This window comes from Oryx dammah, unplaced genomic scaffold, assembly GCF_014754425.2.
Source record: "Oryx dammah isolate SB20612 unplaced genomic scaffold, SCBI_Odam_1.1 HiC_scaffold_29, whole genome shotgun sequence".
Classification (NCBI taxonomy): domain Eukaryota; kingdom Metazoa; phylum Chordata; class Mammalia; order Artiodactyla; family Bovidae; genus Oryx; species Oryx dammah.
In genome coordinates this window covers 40,717,739-40,739,455 of record NW_024070213.1, presented here as the reverse complement: position 1 = coordinate 40,739,455, position 21,717 = coordinate 40,717,739, and the positions used below count along the sequence as shown (strand labels likewise).

Below are 21,717 nucleotides of genomic sequence, written 5' to 3'. Positions count from 1 at the left end.
ACTTATCCCAGAAATACAAGACTGACTTTTCTTTTTTTTAATGTAGAGCCAATATCCTGTAACACATCAATACAATAAAGGACACAAACCACATGACCATCTGAAATGGAGGTATAAAAAGCATCTAACATGACTGAAATTAAATGCATCCTAAAATTCAACATCCTTTCAGATAAAAACACTACAACTAGAACAAAGGGGAACTTTATCAATTTAATAAGACATCTAAAAAAAAAGCCACAGCTTTAAAGCCTGAATGTTTTCCCTCTACCTAGTAAACTACTTTTACTTGCATATGGCATCATCTTGTATATCGAAAATTATAAGGAATCCACTAAAAAAACTAACAGAACTACTTTGACTTGGTTGCCTAGTACAAGCTCAATATACAAAAATCAAATGTATTTATAGTTAACAGCAAAAGAATGAAACACTTTGGAATAAATTGAACAAATGTGGAAAATTTACAGAAATTATTATACAGAAATTAGATAACTTCAAAAGAAACTAAAGACCTAAATGAATGAGTGGAAAAGTATGCCACATTCAGACACTCTCAAGGTGGCAGGCAATACTTCTCAAATTGATCTACTGATTCAGGACAACCCTTACCAAAGTTCCAGATGACTTCTTTGCAGAAATTGAGAACCCGATCCTAAAATTCATTTTTGAAAAAGAGTATAATATATTGAAGGACTCACACCTCCCAATTTTTAAACTTAAACTACAAAACTACAGTAAAAAAAAGCCATGTGGGACTGAATTAGGATAGACACTAATCAATGGAACAGAAACCAAATCCTCACCTACATGATCACTAGCAAGAAACTAGAATCCAGAATATACAAAGAACTGGTGAAAGTGTTAGTCGCTCAGTTGTGTCCAACTCTTTGCAACCCTCATGGACTGTAGTCTATGGATTGTAGCTCCTCTGTCCATGGAACTCCCAGGCAAGAATACTGGAGTGGGTTGCCATTTCCTTCTCCAATGCATGCAAAGTCACTTCAGCCATGGCCGACTCTGTGTGACCCAATGGATAGCAGCCCAACAGGCTCCTCCGTCCACAGGACTCTCCAGGTAAGAATACTGGAGTGGGTTGTCAACGACCATGGGAAAGCAACAAAATCACAGGATACCACTTAATGCTCACTATAATAGTTGTAACCAAAAAGACAAGTGTGGTAAGCATGTGGACAAACTAAAATTCCTGTATGTTGCTACTGAGAATGTACATAGTTCATCAAAAATAGTCTGGCAGGGACTTTCCTGGCAGTCCAGTGATTAAGACTTTGTGTTTCTACTGCAGGGGGCACAGGTTTGATCCCTGATCCTGCATACCACAAGGTATGGCCAAAAAAATCTGGCAATTTCTCAAAAGGCCAAATATAGTTACCAAATGATAAGACAGATCAGTTCCACTCCCAGGTATATACCTAAGAGAACTGAAAATGTATGTCCATACAAACACTTGTACATGAATGCTCACAGCAACATCATTCAGAGAATCCAAAAAGCATAAACAATCCAAATGTGTGTGAACTGATGAAAGGAAAACAAAATGTGGTATATTCATACAATGAAATTACTACTTTGCAATAGAAAGGAATGAAAGACATATATACTTCAATATGAATGCATCTTGAAAACCTCATGCAAGGTGTTCAGGGTCATAAGAGACCACATATTATGACTTCATCTATAAGAAATGTTCAGAATACACAAATCTAGAGACAAACTAGATTAATTAAATGGTTGCCTGCAGATGGGTAGAATGGAGAGTGTCCGTTAATGAGTACAGAGATTCTTTCTGGGTTCAAGAAAATGTTCCAAAAGTGACTACGGTATTAGTTACATAGTATTGAGTATATGCAAAACCACTGTACATGGTAAATGGATAAAGTGAATTGTATGAATGACATATGAATTGTATCTCTAAACTGTAGCTTAAAAATTTTTTTCCCAGTTATCAGCACAGACATGGGCACATGACACAATGAAGTACAGGCTTTTGGCAGAGCACACAGACAAAAGGCATGTTCTGTGCAAGTTGAAGCTGACTGATCATATACCTGGAGATGTTAGGGCTATCCAATGAAGGGATGTGTGCCTGAGAATGAAGTCAATGCCAAAGCAGACAGCAGATCTCAAAGACGGTGTTTCAAGTCTTTAAAACTTTCAGATTCAAATGTTGGATCCAGTCAAACCTGAAAGTCAAGCCACATGGAACTCTTTAAGTTATATGATCCAATAAATTCTCTTTGGGAGCTTAAAAACTAAAAACTTGCTTATGACTTTTTGTTTTTTAAAACCTAACTGGACAACGTAATAATTTCTTATAATACTCTGTGATTTTAACCACAAGATTTTATTTACAAGTGATTTCAGTTCAGTTGCTCAGTTGTGTCTGACTCTTTGAGACCCCATGGAATGCAGCACACCAGGCTTCCCTGTCCATCACCAGCTCCCAGAGCTTGCTCAAACTCATGTCCATCGAGTTGGTGATGCCATCCAACCATCTCCTGCCTTCAATCTTTCCCAGCATCAGCGTTTTTTCCAATGAGTCAGTTCTTCACATCAGGTGGACAAAGTACTGGACACAGTTTTCATTTACAAGTGAAGCCCCGCAGTTTAATACATCTCAAGAGAATCTTGGTGATTGTCACAAAATCTCTGCAATCATTACATATATGTTTCACTTGAGACATTTACAACAGGCTAGCCTCTAACATTGCCCTTCAGTTTATAAGCACTCTTATGATATCAAGGATGGACATACCACAGAGCTGTCTCTCAACAACAAAGCACTTAGAATTCTTCAAAGGTCCTTAAGATACTGCTTTACAAGGTTTATTACAAAGTACATTTTAATTTGCATTTCAATAGATTGGGTTGGTAAACTGTCTGGTTAAGGGGGCACGAAAGGATGAGATAGTTGGGATGGCATCACTGGACTCAGAGGACATGAATTTGAGCAAACTCAGGAGATAGTGAATGAAAAGGAAGCCTGGCATGCTGCAGAGCATGGGTCACAGAGTCATACACAATGGAGAAACTAAATAAAGTCTCAAATTGAATGTTTTCTGAGCCTGTTTCGCACAGAACATGCCTTTGTGGGGCTAGGGGTGGCGGTACAGAGATGACTAATTTAAAATGAAAAGCAATTCCTGAAATTCACCTTTCTAAATCCTTTTTAAACATTAGGTAGGATCACTTGCACTGAACATTTGCACTTTTATCACATCTAAAACATTGCTCATCTAAATGGGAAGTGGTGGTGGTCTGGTCGCTAAGTGGTGTCCGATTCTTGCAAGTCCATGGACTGTAGCCTGATGGGCTCCTCTGACCATGGAAGTCTCCAGGCAAGAATACTAGAGTGGGTTGCCATTTCCTTCTCCAAAATTGAAAGCAAAAGTCACTCAGTCCTGTCCAACTCTTTGCGACCCCATGGACTATACAGTCCATGGAATGAATTCTCCAGGCCAGAGTACTGGAGTGGGTAGCCATTCCCTTCTCCAGAGGATCTGCTCAACCCAGGGATCAAACCCAGGTCTCCCACATTGCAGGCAGATTCTTTACCAGCTGAGCCACAAGGGAAGCCCAAAAATACTGGAGTGGGTAGCCTATCCCTTCTCCAGTGGATCTTCCCGACCCAGGAATTGAACCAGGATCTCCTGCATTGCAAGCAGATTCTTTACCAACTGAGCTATCAGGGAAGAAGAGTCCTGTATATCCAGAACAGGGAATATAATGCTTTTGGACAAATCTGCCCTGGCTGGAAAATTTTGTAGAAGCATTACTGACTTCAAACAGGTAAAAACTAGAGTTGTGTCTGGTACTTCCTTACAAAAATAGAACTTACAGGATCTACAGGGAAGGGTTTAATCAACACAAAGCTGATAAACTGATTTAGAGTTTAAATGAGTGAACCATCTCCTATAAGACAGGCCATAAAATATATTTCCTCTAATATGACAACAGCTAAAATTTATTAAGTACTTACCATTTACCAGGAGCTCTTCCAAGTGTGTTATATCTACAAAACTCATTAACTTACCGTAACAATCCCATGAGGTTGAAACTATTGTTATCTCTATTTTACAAACGATGAGGAAGTTGATACAGAGAAGTTTAATAATTCTCCCAAGGCTGCATAGATAGTAAGTGGAAGAGCCAAGATCTGATGCTCAGCAGTGTGACTGCAGGGACCATGGTCTCAAATCATTACAGAAACTTCCCTAATACTACTTGGGAGTTTACAGAATGGACACCCCAGAAACGACCACTTTGGCTGTAGAGGTCCCTATTTTAGGGGTCGGTTCTCTCAGAGTTCTGCTCTGTGCTGCCTTACCCCATGTGCCACAAGTAATGAATTTGAAAAGTAAAATAAGAAACAGAACTTGTAGAAAATAATGTTAAGTAGATCTCTTCCTCAGTAATTTAGACCATCATCTATTCCTTTTCTAATAAAGATGAATAAGTGAATTCCTTGCTATGTCAACTATATTATTTCTCCTCAAACTTTGTCATCAAATCCATTGTAAGCTGGTGGTGGTGTTAGCCGCTCAGTGTTGTCCAACTATTTGTGACCCCAGGTACTGTAGCCTGCCAGGCTCTTCTGTCCACAGAATTCTCCAGGCAAGAATACTGGAGTGGGTAGCCATTCCCTTCTCCAGAGTATCTTTCCAAGCCAGGGACTGAACCCAGGTCTCCTGCATTGCAAGTAGATTCTTTACTGTCTGAGCCATTGTAGTTTAATACTGAACCAATACTGATTCAGCTTAATCATTCTGTTCCACAACAGATAAATTAGAGTACTTAAAGCTGACACACTTACCTTTAAATATATTACTCCTTTATTACTGTATATGTTACCATTTCCCTCCAAACTTGTCAGTACCACTCCACACAGTGTTTACTTCTTTGGTCCTAGGGACAGCAGTAAACATTTTATAATTGACAATAAATTCAATATAAAATTTGTAACTGTATAAAATTCACATTAAACTTATAATAAAGATACATACTAATTTGCTTACTTGATATGACATTGCCGCTCAAACCGTGGTAAGACTGGATCAAAAGCAAACTAAGCTTACTGAATCCTTAAGAAGGCAAAGTAACAAATAGAAACTGGGTCTGCCGTAAATTACCATTTACTTTTTAAGTGATAATTCAAGTGCACGCCTCCTGATCCACTCCCTCTATCACTCTGAACACTTTCAACTTAACAATTCTTTATCGAATTAGTAAATGAGAATCCAAGTGCACAGGAAAAAATAAAACGGTAACTCTTTCATGTTAACACCGATTAGAACTCGTTTGATTTAGAGTTAACACATCAATCAGAAAAATCCCCAAACAAGCTCTGCGACCCGTCTATTTAAATGCACCCCAGCACATCCCCTTCACCTACTCTCCTTTTTATTTTGAAGGCAGGCACTAAAATATTACAAATAAATTGTTTTCACTGAAACCATTCTCTGAAAACTTGCTGTTCCCAAAGGACATCTGCTTAGGAAATTCGTATCCCTCGAGAACATCTAAAATCCGTGCGCATTTGTGCATTTAAAAATGCCTGGAGGGACTAACTACTCCTGAGGAACGGAAAGCGACTCCAGCACAAACGTGTTTGCGGGCCACTTGGAGACGCAAGCTGAGCAATTTTGTTTTGGGAGGTTCGGCCTAATGGGGGTGGGGAGGAAGGGAACACTGGAAAAATAATTCAAAACAAAGATTTTTTTTTTCAAGCCAGCGACAGGAAATCATTAAAAACATAAGCCACTCTCACATCCATCAGTCTAACCAATCGCCTTGCAGTTTAACAAAATGCGTCCTCGCAGTCGCCACCCGCGACCTCTATGGCGAGGAAAGGCGTTCTACAGAGAACACCCGGCGAGGCGCCGCCCTCCGATTAGGGGTCGACATCCGCCCCGGTTCCCGGCCCTCCCCGCGCGGTGGGCGGGCACCAAGCCGAGCCCGACGGGCCAGCCCTCACCGCTGGCCCGAGACCCGAGCCCCCGGAGCCGCCGCTGAGTCCCCACCACAGAACAAAAGCACTCGCCGCCGCACACCCAGCCCCCGCCTGTGGGCACTTGGGCTGCCGGTGCCCCCCCGCCGCGCCGAGAACCCGAGGAAACATGCGAGTGCCGGCGGGAACCAGGTCCCTACTTACCTACCGGAGCTGAACCCAACCTGGGCGAGCCAGGAAAACGCAGCGCCTCTCGGCCCCGGAGTTTAAGTCAACTCGGGTCCGCCTCCAGGGGCGGGTCGAGGGGGGAGGCCCACTCCCGGAAAGCCAACCCCGCCCCGGCGCAACGGCAGTAGCGGGATCCGGTACCGGGGTCCTAGTGCCGCTCGGATGAAATAGAGTCCGGGGAGCCCGGCCCTCCCGTTATCTCCCAAGCTTGCACAGCCAGCTCATGTATCTGAAGAAGAAAACTTCTCCAACAGTGGCTGTCTTTAACTTGCATCAGAATCTTTTGAAGGTTGTTAAAAAGGGACTGAAAAGCACCACCTACAAAATTACCCATTCAGTAAGTCTAACTCCGGGCTGAAAATGTATATTTCTAACAAAGGGGAACATCCTTTAACACAGAGAAACTTTCTCAAAGGAAATAGACTCTTTTTGCCTGAGGGTTTCTATAGATCAAAGTTGTGAAAATTAATACAGTAAAGGGAAACCTCACCAAAATAGAGTTGAGAGGCCAGAAGGGGGAGCTGTCATACAGTACGGTACCACTCTCAGTAAATTACAGAAAGAATTGTCAATTACAGGGCCCAACAGGAAAAGATGTAAGCTGTCCAACAAACTTTTTGACCAACCCATACATTGGGGCTCCTAAAAGAAATAGACTACCCCACAACTCAGCCAATGAGAAACTGTCACCCTCACTTTTCCCCAATGATATTTCCTTCAAAAGAACTGCTCCCAAACTCAATTTTCTCCATAAAGTAACTTTGCTTTGTTTGTTGTACTCTGGCTTTTGCTATAGTTTGCTTGACCCAAATTGCAGTTTAGTTACCAAATGCAAACTGACACCGCCTGCTGCATGACTTGCCAATAAATCGAGGGGCCAGTTGTTGGAACAAAGGATAGTGACTTTATTCAGAAAACCAGCAGACAGAAAAGATGGCAGACCAGTGTCCCAAAGAAACATCTTAAACCTGAATTAGAATTCAGGCTTCTTTTATACTAAAGGGGGAGGGAGTGTGGTTGGTTGTTGCAGGTATGAAGGTGTGACCTTCTTGGTGCAGGTCATACCCCCAAGGTGATGTGATAACCCTCTGCTCCTGCAGCTATCCACATAGGTCTGGTTATGATGGTCCTGTAAACATAAAACAAGACAACTGTTATTCTCTGTTCTGCAATTTTTTATCTCTGCATAAAAGAAAATTGGGCTTCCCTGGTGGCTTAGTGGTAAAGACTCTGCCTGCATGCAGGAGAACCAGATTTGATCCCTGGGTCAGGAAGATCCACTGGAGAAGGAAATGGTAACCCACTCCAATATTTTTTGCCTGGTAAATCCCATGGACAGAGAGCCTGGTGGGCTATGGTCTATGGGGTCATAAAAGGGTAACACTTAGTAACCAAACAGCAAACGAAAACTGTCACATATTTAAAGGTCAAGCCTGGGAGGCAGAGCCTTGAGAACAGGACTATCATGTACATTTCAGGCTACAGACAACATTCTTTTGGACAAAGCTGCAGAACCAGCATGACTGAGCACCAGCAAAAGGTTAGAGCTAAAGGAACAGATCCAATATGGTGTCAAGTTTGTTCTTTGTGTTACAAGTCCCCTGCTATTCTAGAATAAACCCATTTTTAGCTGGGAAAATAACTTTCATTTTTAGAGTCAACAAAGTAAACAAGTAATCCAATCTGAGTCAATAAGAATGAGAAAGGGCAGAGGTGCTTAGTTCTTGCAATATACAGGAAAGGGTATTCCTTTGCCCTCATGAGCCTGCCACTCACTAGACATACAGCTTTGGGGAAATTACTTAACCTGTCTCTGCTCAGATTTCTCATCTGTAAATTGAGAATAACATTAATATTTACCTCGGGATTGTTCGGATACTTACATCAACTAATACATGGCTAAAAGCAGTTCCTGGAATATGGGGTGGTATACTTGGTTCACAAGGACTGTAGCCTGCCAGCCTCCTCTGTCCATGGGATTCTCCAAGAAAGAAAACTGAAGTGGGTTGCCATTTTCTTCTCCAGGGGATCTTCCTGACCAAGGAATTGAACCCACGTCTCCTGCATTGCAGGGAGATTCTCTACCAACTGAGCTGCAAGGGAAGCCCCCTATAGTGCCTAAGGAAGGAAGCCTAAGGAAGATATTAGTCCAGCAAGATGTAGTGCCCAGGAAGCTACAACTTTATTTGAGATGGAGTTGCTGATCTCCATGCTGTGTATCCTTGCCTGTGTTTGTGCTGAGTTTCTCCTGTCTCCTTTAGACAATGAAAGCCTGTCTGATTTTCCGAAGTGTAGTCTTTCCATCACTCCTAAAGTACAACTGACATTTGTCAATACAACAGCCCTGAAGGGTCACCAGCAAGGAGACTTGCATGGGGAGGACACAATCTCCAGGACCTGAAAGTTGTTTAATCAGGGGCTGGACTATAAGTTGCCTTCTCTTTAAGACATTTATAACTCAGTATGCCAAATGAGTAACTTTGTTATCTGACTGGTCAGGCTGGGGAAGAGCCCTCAAAAGATCAGATTGTTCTGTGCTGTGTCCCCTGTCATAAATTACAGATGCTCTCCCTGTGTTTTACAATATTCAAAAGAAAGTCTCTCAAGTCAAATTACTTTGGCTATAGATGTTATCTCAGTCTTTCAAGAGCATAATACTTAGACTCAAGACTTGTTAATGCCTTAACTTAAAAAACATGTTTTGGAAAAGTGCATGACATCATTAGCAAGTCCATAGTAAGAAATTTGTAAAAAATAAATAAAGATGCCTATTATTCATTTAAGAGATAAATGAGGTCATTGATTTTCTTTTCTTGTGCTTAGTCGCTGAGTTTTGTCTGACTCTTTGCGTCCATGGGGATTCTCCAGGCAAGAATACTGGAGTGGGTTGCCATGCCCTCCTCCAAGGAATCTTCCCACCCAGGGATCAAACCCAGATCTCCTGCATTGCAGGCAGATTCTTTACTCCCACCAGGGAAGCCCTGGTTGTCTCCAATATTCTGTTTCTCCTGTTAGTAGTATTTAGGTACAAGGTCACTTTCCTGGAGAATACATTCCCCAAGCCTCCCTTGCAGCTAAATATTGCCACATTTCAGATCTCACAATGACAAATGAGCAAAAAATGTTGTATGCAACTTCTGTGTGAAGGAATGTCTTACCCTGAAATTCCTCTCTCTAATTTGTTTATACTGGAATGTAGAAATGGCAGTAACCTAATTTCAACCTCAGAAAGGAAAACTGTTCCTGAAGGCAAAAATTCTTTTCCTTTCTTGTGCCATGAATTTTTCTGGCAGTTTGGTGAAGCCTATAGACCCCTTCATAGAATAATGTTTTGGAATGCTTAAAATAAAATATATATGATTACAAAAGAAATTAATTGAGTATAAAAACTTAACAAAATATTTTAAAAAACAAATGTGTGATATGATAATGTTTCTGTATTAACAAAACAAATAAGATCTAGTAGCAGATCTAATAACAACTGTGATTTTGAAAGTGATGGACATAAAATGCCATTTCAAGATTATCTGCATTAACTCTAATAACATAAGAATACCTGTGATTTTTATGGTGAAAAAACATAAATAGTACTATATTTCTGTGGTTTTGTTGCCAAAATTTACATTTGAAGGAAATGGTATCTTTCGATAAAATGTTTAATGAAAATAAAGTTAATTGTTTGCCATCCAATTTCATGGTATTCCTAAATTCTATACATGGATGTGGTAGGCATAAGTTTGGACCATATGACTTTCACCTCCTGGTGTTACTCCATGGTTATTATTTAGTTCAGTTGAGTCGCTCAGTTGTGTCCGACTCTTTGCAACCCATAGACTGCAGCACGCCAGACCTCCCTATCCATCTCCAACTCCCGGAGTTTACTTAAATTCATCTCCATTGAGTCAGTGATGCCATCCAACAACCTCATCCTCTGTTGTCCCCTTCTCCTCCTGCCTTCAAACTTTGCCAGCATCGGGGTCTTTTCCAATGAGACAGTTCTTCACATCAGGTGGCCAAAGTATTGGAGCTTCAGGATCAGTCCTTCCAATGAATGTTCAGGCCTGATTTCCCATGGACTGGTTGAATATCCTTGCAGTCCAAGGAACTTTCAAGAGTCTTCAGTACCACAGTTCAAAAGCATCAATTCTTTGGCACTCAGCTTTCTTTATAGTCCAACTCTCAAATCCATACATGACTACTGGAAAAACCATAGCTTTGACTAGATGGAACTTTGTTGGCAAAGTAATGTCTCTGCTTTTTAACATGCTGTCTAGGTTGGTCATAACTTTTCCTCAAAGGAGTAAGCATCTTTTAATTTCATGGCTGCAATCACCTTCTGCAATGATTTTGAAGCCCCAAATAATAAAGTATGTCACTGTTTCTACTATTTCCCCATCTATTTGCCCTGAAGTGATGGGACCGGATGCTATGATCTTCGTTTTCTGAATGTTGAGCTTTAAGCCAACTTTTTCACTCTCCTCTTTCACTTTCATCAAGAGGCTCTTTAGTTCTTCTTCACTTTCTGCCATAAGGGTGGTATCATCTGCATATCTGAAGTTATTGATATTTCTCCCAGGAAACTTGATTCCAGCTTGTGCTTCATCCAGCCCAGCATTTCTCATGATGTACTCTGCATATTAGTTAAATATGCAGGGTGACAATATACAGCCTTGACGTATTCCTTTCCCAATTTGGAAGCAGTCTGTTGTTCCATGTCCAGTTCTAACTAATGCTTCCTGACCTGCATACAGGTTTCTCAGGAGGCAGGTCAGGTGGTCAGGAATTCCTATATTTTTAAGAATTTTCCAGAGTTTGTTGTGGTCCATACAGTCCAAGGATTTGCATAGACAATAAAGCAGAAATATATGTTTTTCTGGAACGCGCTTGCTTTTTCAATGACCCAACGGATGTTGGCAATTTGATCTCTGGTTCCTCTGCCTTTTCTAAAACCAGCTTGAACATCTGGAAGTTCATGGTTCACGTGTTCTTGAAGCCTCGCTTGGAGAATTTTGAACATTACGTTACTAGCATGTGAGATAAGTGCAATTGTGAGGTAATTTGAGCATTCTTTGGCATTGCCTTTCTTTGGGATTGGAATGAAAACTGACCTTTTCCAGTCCTGTGGCCACTCCTGAGTTTTCCAAGTTGGCTGGCATATTGAGTGTAGCACTTTCACAGCATCATCTTTTAGGATTTGAAATAGCTCAACTGGAATTCCATCACCTCCACTAGCTTTGTTCGTAGTGGTGCTTCCTAAGGCCCACTTGACTTCACATTGCAGAATGTCTGGCTCTAGATGATTGATCACACCATCGTGATTATCTGGATTGTGATGATCTTTTTTGTGCAGTTCTTCTGTGTATTCTTGCCACCTCTGCTTAATCTCTTCTGTTTCTGTTAGGGCCATATCATTTTTGTTCCTTATTGTGCCCATTTTTGCATGAAATGTTCCTTTGGAACCTCTAATTTTTTGAAGATATCTCTAGTCTTTCCCATTCTGTTGTTTTCCTTTATTTTTTTGCATTGATCACTGAGGAAGGCTTTCTTATTTCTCCTTGCTATTCTTTGGAACTCTGCATTAAAATGGGTATATCTTTCCTTTTATCTTTTGCTCTTTGTTTCTCTTCTATTCAAAGCTATTTGTAAGGCCTCCTCAGACAACCATTTTGCCTTTTTGCATTTCTTTTCCTTGGGGATGGTCTTGATCCCTGCCTCCTGCACAATGTCATGAATCTCCTTCCATAGTTCTTCAGGCACTCTATCTAAGAGATCTAGTCCCTTAAATCTATTTGTCACTCTACTGTATAATCAAAGGGATCTGATTTAGGTTATACCTGAATGGTCTTTTCATACTGTTCTTGGGGTTCTCAAGGCAAAAATACTAAAGTGGTTTGCCATTCCCTTCTCCAGTGGACCACATTCTGTCAGACCTCTCCACCATGACCCGTCCGTCTGTCTTGGGTGGCCCCACACAGCCTGGCTTAGTTTCATTGAGTTAGACAAGGTTGTGGTCCATGTGATCAGATTGGCTAGTTGTCTGTGATTGGGGTTTCAGTCTGTCCGCCCTCTGATGATCTCTCTCAACGCCTATCATCTTACTTGGGTTTCTCTTACCTTGGACGTGGGGTATCTCTTCATGGCTGCTCCAGCAAAGCGCAGCCACTGCTCCTTACCTTGGACGTGGGATAGCTCCTCACAGATGCCGCTCCTCACATTGGATGTGGGATATCTCCTTTCGTTGACTCCTGCACCTCACAGCCATCGCTCCTGCACCACGCAGCCAGGTCTGTAGTTGCCCAATATGGTACTGGAGATCAGTGGAGAAATAACTCCAGAAAGAATGAAGGGATGGAGTCAAAGCAAAAACAACACCCAGTTGTGGATGTGACCGGTGATAGAAGCAAGGTCCAATGCTGTAAAGAGCAATATTGCATAGGAACCTGGAATGTCAGCTCCATGAATCAAGGCAAATTGGAAGAGGTCAAACAGGAGATGGCAAGAGTGAACATCAACATTCTAGGAATCAGCTAACTAAGATGGACTGGAAAGGGGAATTTAATTCAGATGTCCATTACATATACTACTGTGGGCAAGAATCCCTTAGAAGAAATGGAGTAGCCATCATGGTCAACAAAAGAGTCTGAAATGCAGTACTTGGATGCAGTCTCAAAAATGAGAGAATGAACTCTGTTCATTTCCAAGGCAAACCATTCAATATCACGGTAATCCAAGTCTATGCCCCAACCAGTAACGCTGAAGAAGCTTAAGTTGAACGGTTCTATGAAGACCTACAAGACCTTTTAGAACTATCACCCAAAAAAGATGTCCCTTCATTATAGAGGACTGGAATGCAAAAGTAGGAAGTCAAGAAACACCTGGAGTAACAGGCAAATTTGGCCTTGGAATACAGAATGAAGCAGGGCAAAGGCTGATAGAATTTTGCCAAGAGAATGCACTAGTCATAGCAAACACCCTCTTCCAACAACACAAGAGAAGACTCTACACATGGACATCACCAGTCAACTCTGCAATCAGATTGATTATATTCTTTGCAGCCAAAGATGGAGAAGCTCTATACAGTCAGCAAAAACAAGACTGGGAGCTGACTGTGGCTCAGATCATGAGCTCCTTATTTCCAATTCAGACTTAAATTGAAGAAAGTGGGGAAAACCATTAGACCATTAAGGTATGACCTAAATCAAATGCCTTATGATTATACAGTGGAAGTGAGAAATAGATTTAAGGGACTACATCTGATAGACAGAGTGCCTGATGAACTGTGGACAGAGGTTTGTCACAATGAACAGGCGACAGGGATCTAGACCATCCTCAAGAAAAAGAAATGCAAAAAAGCAAAATGGCTGTCTGAGGAGGCCTTGCAAACAGCTGTGAAATGAAGAGAAGCAAAAAGCAAAGGAGAAAAGGAATGATATACCCATTTGAATGCCGAGTTCCAAAGAACAGCAAGGAGAGATAAAAAAGCCTTCCTCAGCGATCAGTGTAAAGAAATAGAGGAAAACAACAGAATGGGAAAGACTAGAGATCTCGTCAAGAAAATTAGAGATACCAAGGGAACATTTCATACAAAGATGGACAGTAAAGCACAGAAATCGTATGGACCTAACAGAAGCAGAAGATATTAAGAAGAGGTGGCAAGAATACACAGAAGAACTGTACAAAAAAGATCTTCATGAGCGAAATAATCACGATGGTGTGATCACTCACCTGGAGCCAGACAACCTGGAATGTGAAGTGAAGTGGGCCTTAGGAAGCATCACTACGAACAAAGCTAGTGGAGGTGATGGAATTCCAGTTGAGCTATTTCAAATCCTAAAAGATGATGCTGTGAAAGTGCTACACTCAATATGCCAGCCAACTTGGAAAACTCAGGAGTGGCCACAGGACTGGAAAAGGTCAGTTTTCATTCCAATCCCAAAGAAAGGCAATGCCAAAGAATGCTCAAATTACCTCACAATTGCACTTATCTCACATGCTAGTAACGTAATGTTCAAAATTCTCCAAGCCAGGCTTCAAGAATACATGAACCGTGAACTTCCAGATGTTCAAGCTGGTTTTAGAAAAGGCAGAGGAACCAGAGATCAAATTGCCAACATCCGCTGGATCATCGAAAAAGCAAGAGAGTTCCAGAAAAACATATATTTCTGCTTTATTGACTATGCCAAAGCCTTTGACTGTGGATCACAATAAACTGTGGAAAATTCTGAGAGAGATGGGAATACTAGACCACCTGACCTGCCTCTTGAGCAATATGTATGCAGGTCAGGAAGCAACAGTTAGAACTGGACATGGAACAGACTGGTTCCAAACAGGAGAAGGAATACATCAAGGCTGTATATTGTCACCCTGCTTATTTAACTAATATGCAGAGTACATCATGAGAAATGCTGGCCTGGATGAAGCACAAGCTGGAATCAAGATTACTGGGAGAAATATCAATAACCTCAGATATGCAGATGATACCACCCTATGGCAGAAAGTGAAGAAGAACTAAAGAGCCTCTTGATAAAAGTGAAAGGAGAGTGAAAAAGTAGGGTTAAAGCTCAACATCAGGAAACTAAGATCATGGCATTTGGCCCCATCACTTTATGGCAAATAGATGGGGAAACAGTGGCTGACTTTATTTTGGGGGGCTCTAAAATCACTGCAGGTAGTGATTGCAGTCATGAAATTAAAAGATGCTTACTCCTTCGAAGGAAATTTATGACCAACTTAGACAGCATATTAAAAAGCAGAGACTTTACTTCGTTTACAAAGGTCTGTCTAGTCAAGGCTATAGCTTTTCCAGTAGACATTTATGGATGTGAGAGTTGGACTATAAAGAAAGCTGAGCACAGCAATTGATGCTTTTGAACTGTGGTGTTGGAAAAGACTCTTGAGAATCCCTTAGACTGCAAGGACATCTAACCAGTCCATCCATAAGGAGATCAGTCCTGGGTGGTCATTGGAAGGACTGTTGTTGAGGCTGAAACTCCACTACTTTGGCCACCTGATGCGAAGAGCTGACTCATTGGAAAAGACCCTGATGCTGGGAAAGATTGGGGGCAGGAGGAGAAGGGGATGACTGAGGATGAGATGGTTGAATGGCATCACTGACTCGATGGACGTGAGTCTGAGAGAACTCCAAGAGTTGGTGATGGACAGGGAGGCCTGGTGTGCTGTGGTTCATGGGTTTGCAAAGTCTGGTTGGTTATTATTGCTTACATACAAAAAGGACTTTGCAGATATAACTAAAATCACTAATGAGCTGACCTTCAAATAGGCAGATTAGCTTGAGTTATCTGGATCTAGGTGAAGCAGCCAGCATAATCATTTGAACCTTAAAACCCAAACAATGAGGATAGGAGAGGAAGCCAGAGAGAGGTGGCACAGGTTGTGGTGTGGGTGGTTTAGTCGGTAAGTCATGTCCGACTCTTGCGATGCCATGGACTGTAGTCTGCCAGGCTCATCTGTCCGTGGGATTCTCCGGGCAAGAATGCTGGAATATGTTGCCATTTCCTTCTCCATCACAGGGAGTAAGTATGTGAGAATGAAAGCATGAGGAGGGCTCAACTGTTGCTGGCCTAGAATTGGAGGGGCCATGTACAAAGCATGAGAAGGAAATAAATTATGCCAACCTGAATAAGCTTGGAAATGAAACTGTGAGGTAATAAGTAGGTATTAGTCAAGCAGCTCAGTTTGTGGTGATTTGTTGTGTCAGCAACAGAAAAGTCAATATAATGGACTCCGTGTTATAACCTCTGCCCAAGGGAATGTTTAAGGAACAAAATAGAAGTAAACTAGGTATTGCAAGTCCTGTAGAGAAGAGCTTTCCAGCTGGGGGACCACTATTACTATTGTTTAGTTGCTCAGTTGAATCCAACTCCTTTGCAGCTCCATGGACTGTAACCCACCAAGCTCCTCTGTCCATGGGATTTGCCAAGCAAGAATACTGGATTGGGTTGCCATTTCCATTTCCATTTCCAGGGACAAACTGGCATCTCTTGCATTGGCAGGTGGATTCTTTATCACTAAGCCAGCCACCAAGAAAGGACTATAACAGAGAAAAAAAATAAATTTCTCTCATGTATAAGTTGATTAAAGTTCTGGTTATGAAACAGTATTAATTTATGTGAAGTGTGTAATGAGGAAAGTGTCCAGACCAAGTCTTGAAAAATTCTAGTGTTTAATAGAAAGGGAGGAAGATACACCCTGAAGGGAAATGGGAATAGCCAGAAAAACAGAAGGAAAACTAGAAGAATACTCAGAGAGGCAGAGAAAGAGAGCAGTTCATGTAAGTAAAAAAAAAATTTCAGTCCTCTTAAAGATCAAGTAAGAATAAACTGGAAAATATTCTTTGGATTTGGCTAGAAGGGGAATAATTGGAGACCTGAGCCTGGAAATGCAAAGGACCAAGAACAATGAAAACAGTCCTGAAGAACAGTTTAAAAGAACTTTCACAACCTGATTTAAAGACATGCTATATAATAACCAAGAAGTGTGGTATTGGTGTAAGTATAAACCACTAATACAAACCACTAATTCCCCCTAATCCATGTGTACATCAGTACTTTTATCCATGCTCATTTAACCATATATTAATATACATATACAGAGATATTACTCACCATTTTATTAAATAGAATATGGTTCACTCTTTTCTGATTCTTACTTTATGCAACAAGCCATAGCAATCCCTCCAGGTTATAGTAATAGCTCTAAGCCATTTTTAATAATTACCTAAAATTAATTATTATTCTAATGAAACTTGCTTTGTTTCCAACTTTTGCCACTTGTGAACAATCCACAAGTATTCAAAGAATTCCCAGGAGGAGAATTGCTAGGATGAACTGTAATTTCAACATAACAGATATTGCCAGATTACTTCCTTTAAAGGCTAGAACAGTGTTCAGTAGTGCCAAGAAAGTTATTCTTTTGCTATGATTGACAATGGGTGTTAACATCTCAATCTAGGTAAAGTGATCTCATTGTTTTATGTATTTGAATAGTCAAAAAGATCTGGTGAGTTGAAATACCAACTGGAAAACAAAATCCAAGGTTAATTTGGAAAACAAAGAACAAAAAGTGAGAAGGTAGCCACAGGATTCAGCAATCAAAAAAGAAAATAGCCCAGCAATTCAGGTGCTAAAAGCTTTGAGTCTTGGAGACTGATGCTGCTAATCAATTTACTCTGTTGAAGCTACTATTCTTTCAAGATTCATGATTAAGGAGGATAAATTCAACTTGTTTTTAAAGACCTTACTTTAACCCCGTTCTATCAGGTCTGTTCCTTCTCAGTGGTGATATCCAAGGTGATACTGAAGGTTGTGAGAGACTGAAAGACATAAGTAGCCTTCTCATGTCCTTGTCCCCACAGTGGTTCCTCCTTACCCCTACTTGCACATGACCATAACCCTTACCTATCACCACCCCTCAATTCCTCTTGACCAAACAGTGGCTACCAATAGTTAAGAATCATTTTTCTTTCTCAAGGACCCATCTTTGGCCATCTGTTTCTCAAATTGGCTAAATTTCAATGGGCTCCTCTTGCTAAAATGCCATCCTTGCTCCTACCCAGCATTCTTCAATAAAGGTTTATGCAAACAGTGTTCCGGCCCATTTTCTAATATTGTGGCACTTCAGTTCCAGTGAGGACTGGACCCCTTGCTACTCAGATCCCGGGCACAACAAGGAGAAAAGAACATGCCTGAGACCCCTTTTCACATCCCCTCATGTTGCAAGGAGCCCTGCTCCTGATCTTGCTGTCTGTATCGAAGCATCACCTAAAACTTTATTCTTTTCATTATCTGTGGTGCAAGCCTCCTGATTTGTTTTCACTATTTCAGGTTCTCACAGATGAACTGGGCTCATAGCTCCAAGACACCTTCCTGGCCCACTTATTCTTGTTTGCTCTTGTCATTTGAAAATGGCATCAAAATTTGGGGGGCAACAAGTATTCAATATTGGAAGCTCTGGCAGGATATTACCAAGGACACTTTCTTTTCGGTTGCACCACATGCATCTGGGATCTCAGTTTCCTAATCAGAGATCGAACTCATGCCTCTGCAGTATAAATGGGGAGTCTTAACCACTGGACAACCAGGGAAGTCCTTCACAAAAGACACTTCAGAACTTCAGTGGTTATTCTGTGGGACTTGGGATATGAATAAGACAATTCATTTGCTTGGTACCTTAGAAACAGTGGTTGAAAGGGTCTAAAAATTTAACCATTTGCATTTTCAAGTGAGCATTGTTAGTAAGGAAGGGATGGGATTGAACCAGATTGTATCATATCTTGCAGAAGTAAGGTAAAAGAGAAATACTATAGTAGCATACACTGGACAAGCTTATTTCAAAACCCCTCTGTGTTCTCTTTGCTGATGATTGGGGGAAAGATAAACTATGGTTTCCTTGGTGTTCCTGTGGAAACAAAGAATAGATCTCAGCAATTAATGATTTTAAAAGAACAAAGAATGCAGGAGCAAATGACTATTAGCAGGAAGGAGAAGTAGCCGAAGCAAAGATAATAAATCAGTCATAAAGACTTTTAGTTCTGTTTCAAAGGTAAAGATCAGTTTGAACCACATTCATGAGATGTTTTGCAAGATCCAACACCCCCCCCTCCCCCAGGCACTCAGCCACCAGACTAAGTGGAGCCTAAGGATTGATGATGCTGACCTTTGCTGACCCTCTTGACTTCTTTCAATTAGATGCCTGGATTTTGTCAACCTAGAGTAAGCTTTGCCTCATTTTAAAGTTAAAATCTCTGCCCCAAGGGCGGGGATAGCTGCTGTGCTTTAAACAGCAACATCTGTCTGACTGAGCCGGTTGTCACACTGCACAATCACCTCTAGAACTCCACCTCTAGTGGAAGATCACACTCATCCATTCTTGAATATGCAGATGCCCTTAGCTTAGAACTCTCCTGATCCTGCTGTTTGGAGAGAGAGTGCTTTGAGAGCTATTTTCTCACCTCTTTACTTGTCACAAGTAATAAATACTTCTGCTTTGACAAAGTACTGGACATGGAACAACAGACTGGTTCCAAATAGGAAAAGGAGTACGTCAAGGCTGTATATTGTCACCCTGCTTATTTAACTTCTATGCAGAGTACATCCTGAGAAACGCTGGACTGGAAGAAGTACAAGCTGGAATCAAGATTGCTGGGAGAAATATCAATAACCTCAGATATGCAGATGACACCACCCTTATGGCAGAAAGTGAAGAGGAACTGAAAAGCCTCTTGATGAAAGTGAAAGAGGAGAGTGAAAAAGTTGGCTTAAAGCTCAACATTCAGAAAATGAAGATCATGGCATCTGGTCTCATCACTTCATGGAAAGTAGATGGGGAAACAGTGTCAGATTTTATTTTGGGGGGCTCCAAAATCACTGCAGATGGTGACTGCAGCCATGAAATTGAAAGATGTTTACTCCTTGGAAGGAAAGTTATGACCAACCTAGATTGTATATTGAAAAGCAGAGATATTACTTTGCCAACAAAGGTCCGTCTAGTCAAGGCTATGGTTTTTCCTGTGGTCATGTATGGATGTGAGAGTTGGAGTGTGAAGAAAGCTGAGCACTGAAGAATTGATGCTTTTGAACTGTGGTGTTGGAGAAGACTCTTGAGAGTCCCTTGGACTGCAAGGAGATCCAACCAGCCCATCCTAAAGGAGATCAGTCCTGGGTGTTCATTGGAAGGACTAATGCTGAGGCTGAAACTCCAATACTTTGGCCACCTGGTGCGAAGAGCTGACTCATTGGAAAAGACTCTGATGCTGGGAGGGATTGGGGGCAGGAGGAGAAGGGGATGACAGAGGATGAGATGGCTGGATGGCATCAGCAATTTGATGGACATGAGTTTGAGTGAACTCTGGTAGTTGGTGATGGACAGGGAGGCCTGGCGTGCTGTGATTCATGGGGTTGCAAAGAGTCAGACATGACTGAGCAACTGAACTGAACTGAACTGAACTTAGCGCATTTGTTGGCACAGACTCATTGAGTCTGGCAACAGCATGAAGAACCCTCTAAAAGAAAATTCGAAAATTCCTGCCGTTAATGATGCCTCAGGAAAGGCTAATAAACGTGGAAGATCTAAAATCCAATCTTAAAACCTCTTCTCTTTCTTCTGATCCAAACCTAAATTGATTTTCCTCCTTGACCCCTGTACCTCCTCTTCCTCCTACCTCTCATTCTGCTCATCCTCTTTTTCCTGTGCCTTCCCTAGATTCTCTTCCCTCCTCTCCATTGCTCCTTTTTAAACATACCCCTTTCACCAAACAATGTCCCTTCATAATGTCTTATATCAGAGGTAAAGATGACCAAGTGTGCTGACCTCATAGCTTTAAGCTTGGTCAAGATCAGGTTTGTATAATGTCATTAACAACTATCTATGGAGAAGCAAATGGCAACCATTCCAGGATCCTTGCCTGGGAAATCCCATGGATGGAGGAGCCTGGTAGGCTACAGTCCATAAACAACAGATGCAGTGCCAGCCGTCCCCCTGTACCAGACAGGGCCCAGATGGGGCTCATCTTTCTGGCAGAAATCCAAGAAAGCTAAGAATTCTAAATTAATTAAAACTGCCTTCCAAGTTATCAAGATGGAAAGGTGGAACAAGTTTCATGTCACTGTTCTGTAGACGATGATGTGGTAGCTCTGACTGTGTTCTCTGCCCAGGGCAGGGTCAGGCTTGGATTCTTCCAACTGGGTGTAAAGAGAGGCCAGTGTCCTCTGATAATACCAGTTCTTGCCCACTGGAACTCTATTATGCCAGCTACTCACTTTTTCTCTAACCCTCAAGATAACCTTGAAAAGGTAAAGTTTTATCCCTTTCCACTGGAGGAAGTTGAGGCTCAAAGAGCCGAGGTCACTTGAGGAAAGCCACGTGGCTGGAAGTGACTGTGGTCAGGCCTCGCGCCAGGTCCCCCCTTGGCTGCCCCCTCCCCAGGTTCTGGGCGAGGATGGCGAGCTATGGATGTGACACTGTACACTGTGCCCACTGCTCAGACCAAGTCTGTGGCTTGACCCTCGGATGTCTGGGGACAAGGTCCCTTCCATTTGCTCACCCCTCCCTGGTGCCACGGGATGTCCCCAGCGTCGCCTTGCTCTCGTGCATTACAGCAGCCTCCGCGAGGGCTCCGAGCCCCTTACTAGGCGCAGCAGCACTCAAGGGGCATCGCGCAGCTTCAGGTGCTGGAGGATCTCAGTGAGGGCCTGACCGATGAGCGAGGAGGGACTATTGAGCTTCACTGCACTTGCAATGAGTGTGATCTCTAGGACACAGAAGCACCTCTGCGCCGTCCCCACCCAGCCCAGTTCAGTTATACAGAGAGGTGGGGCAGTGGAAATCCTGCCCCAGGACAGCTGCTCCAAGGGCTGGACCAGAGTGGCTACTCCTTGAGGCAGCTTGACACACTTTTGTCCCCCCATCCCCATCCCCTTTAAGAATTGATACTCTCTCATCACTCCACGGCTGGACAGTGCTCTTTGCTGGGCGAGCTGCTCAGGAAGGTGCCTCTGTGTTCC

General features: G+C 42.1%; 1 protein-coding gene across 8 annotated transcripts in view; it reads right to left on the bottom strand.

The window, feature by feature from the left end:
- LOC120858536 (retroelement silencing factor 1-like) overlaps positions 1–6,308 on the bottom strand; it is a 28,823-nt gene extending 22,515 nt beyond the window's left edge. For 3 of the 8 annotated variants that reach the window (XR_005719887.1, XM_040234655.1, XM_040234662.1), the window contains exons 1-2: positions 6,173–6,270; positions 4,835–4,926 (exon numbers count right to left, since the gene is read on the bottom strand). The gene's annotated coding sequence lies outside the window, so the exon portion shown is untranslated. Of the gene's footprint in view, positions 1–4,834; positions 4,927–6,172 lie in introns of all 8 variants that reach the window. The other 5 variants (XM_040234659.1, XM_040234661.1, XM_040234657.1 and 2 more) reach the window with 4 other exon arrangements.
- Between the last annotated feature and the right edge of the window lie 15,409 nt (positions 6,309–21,717).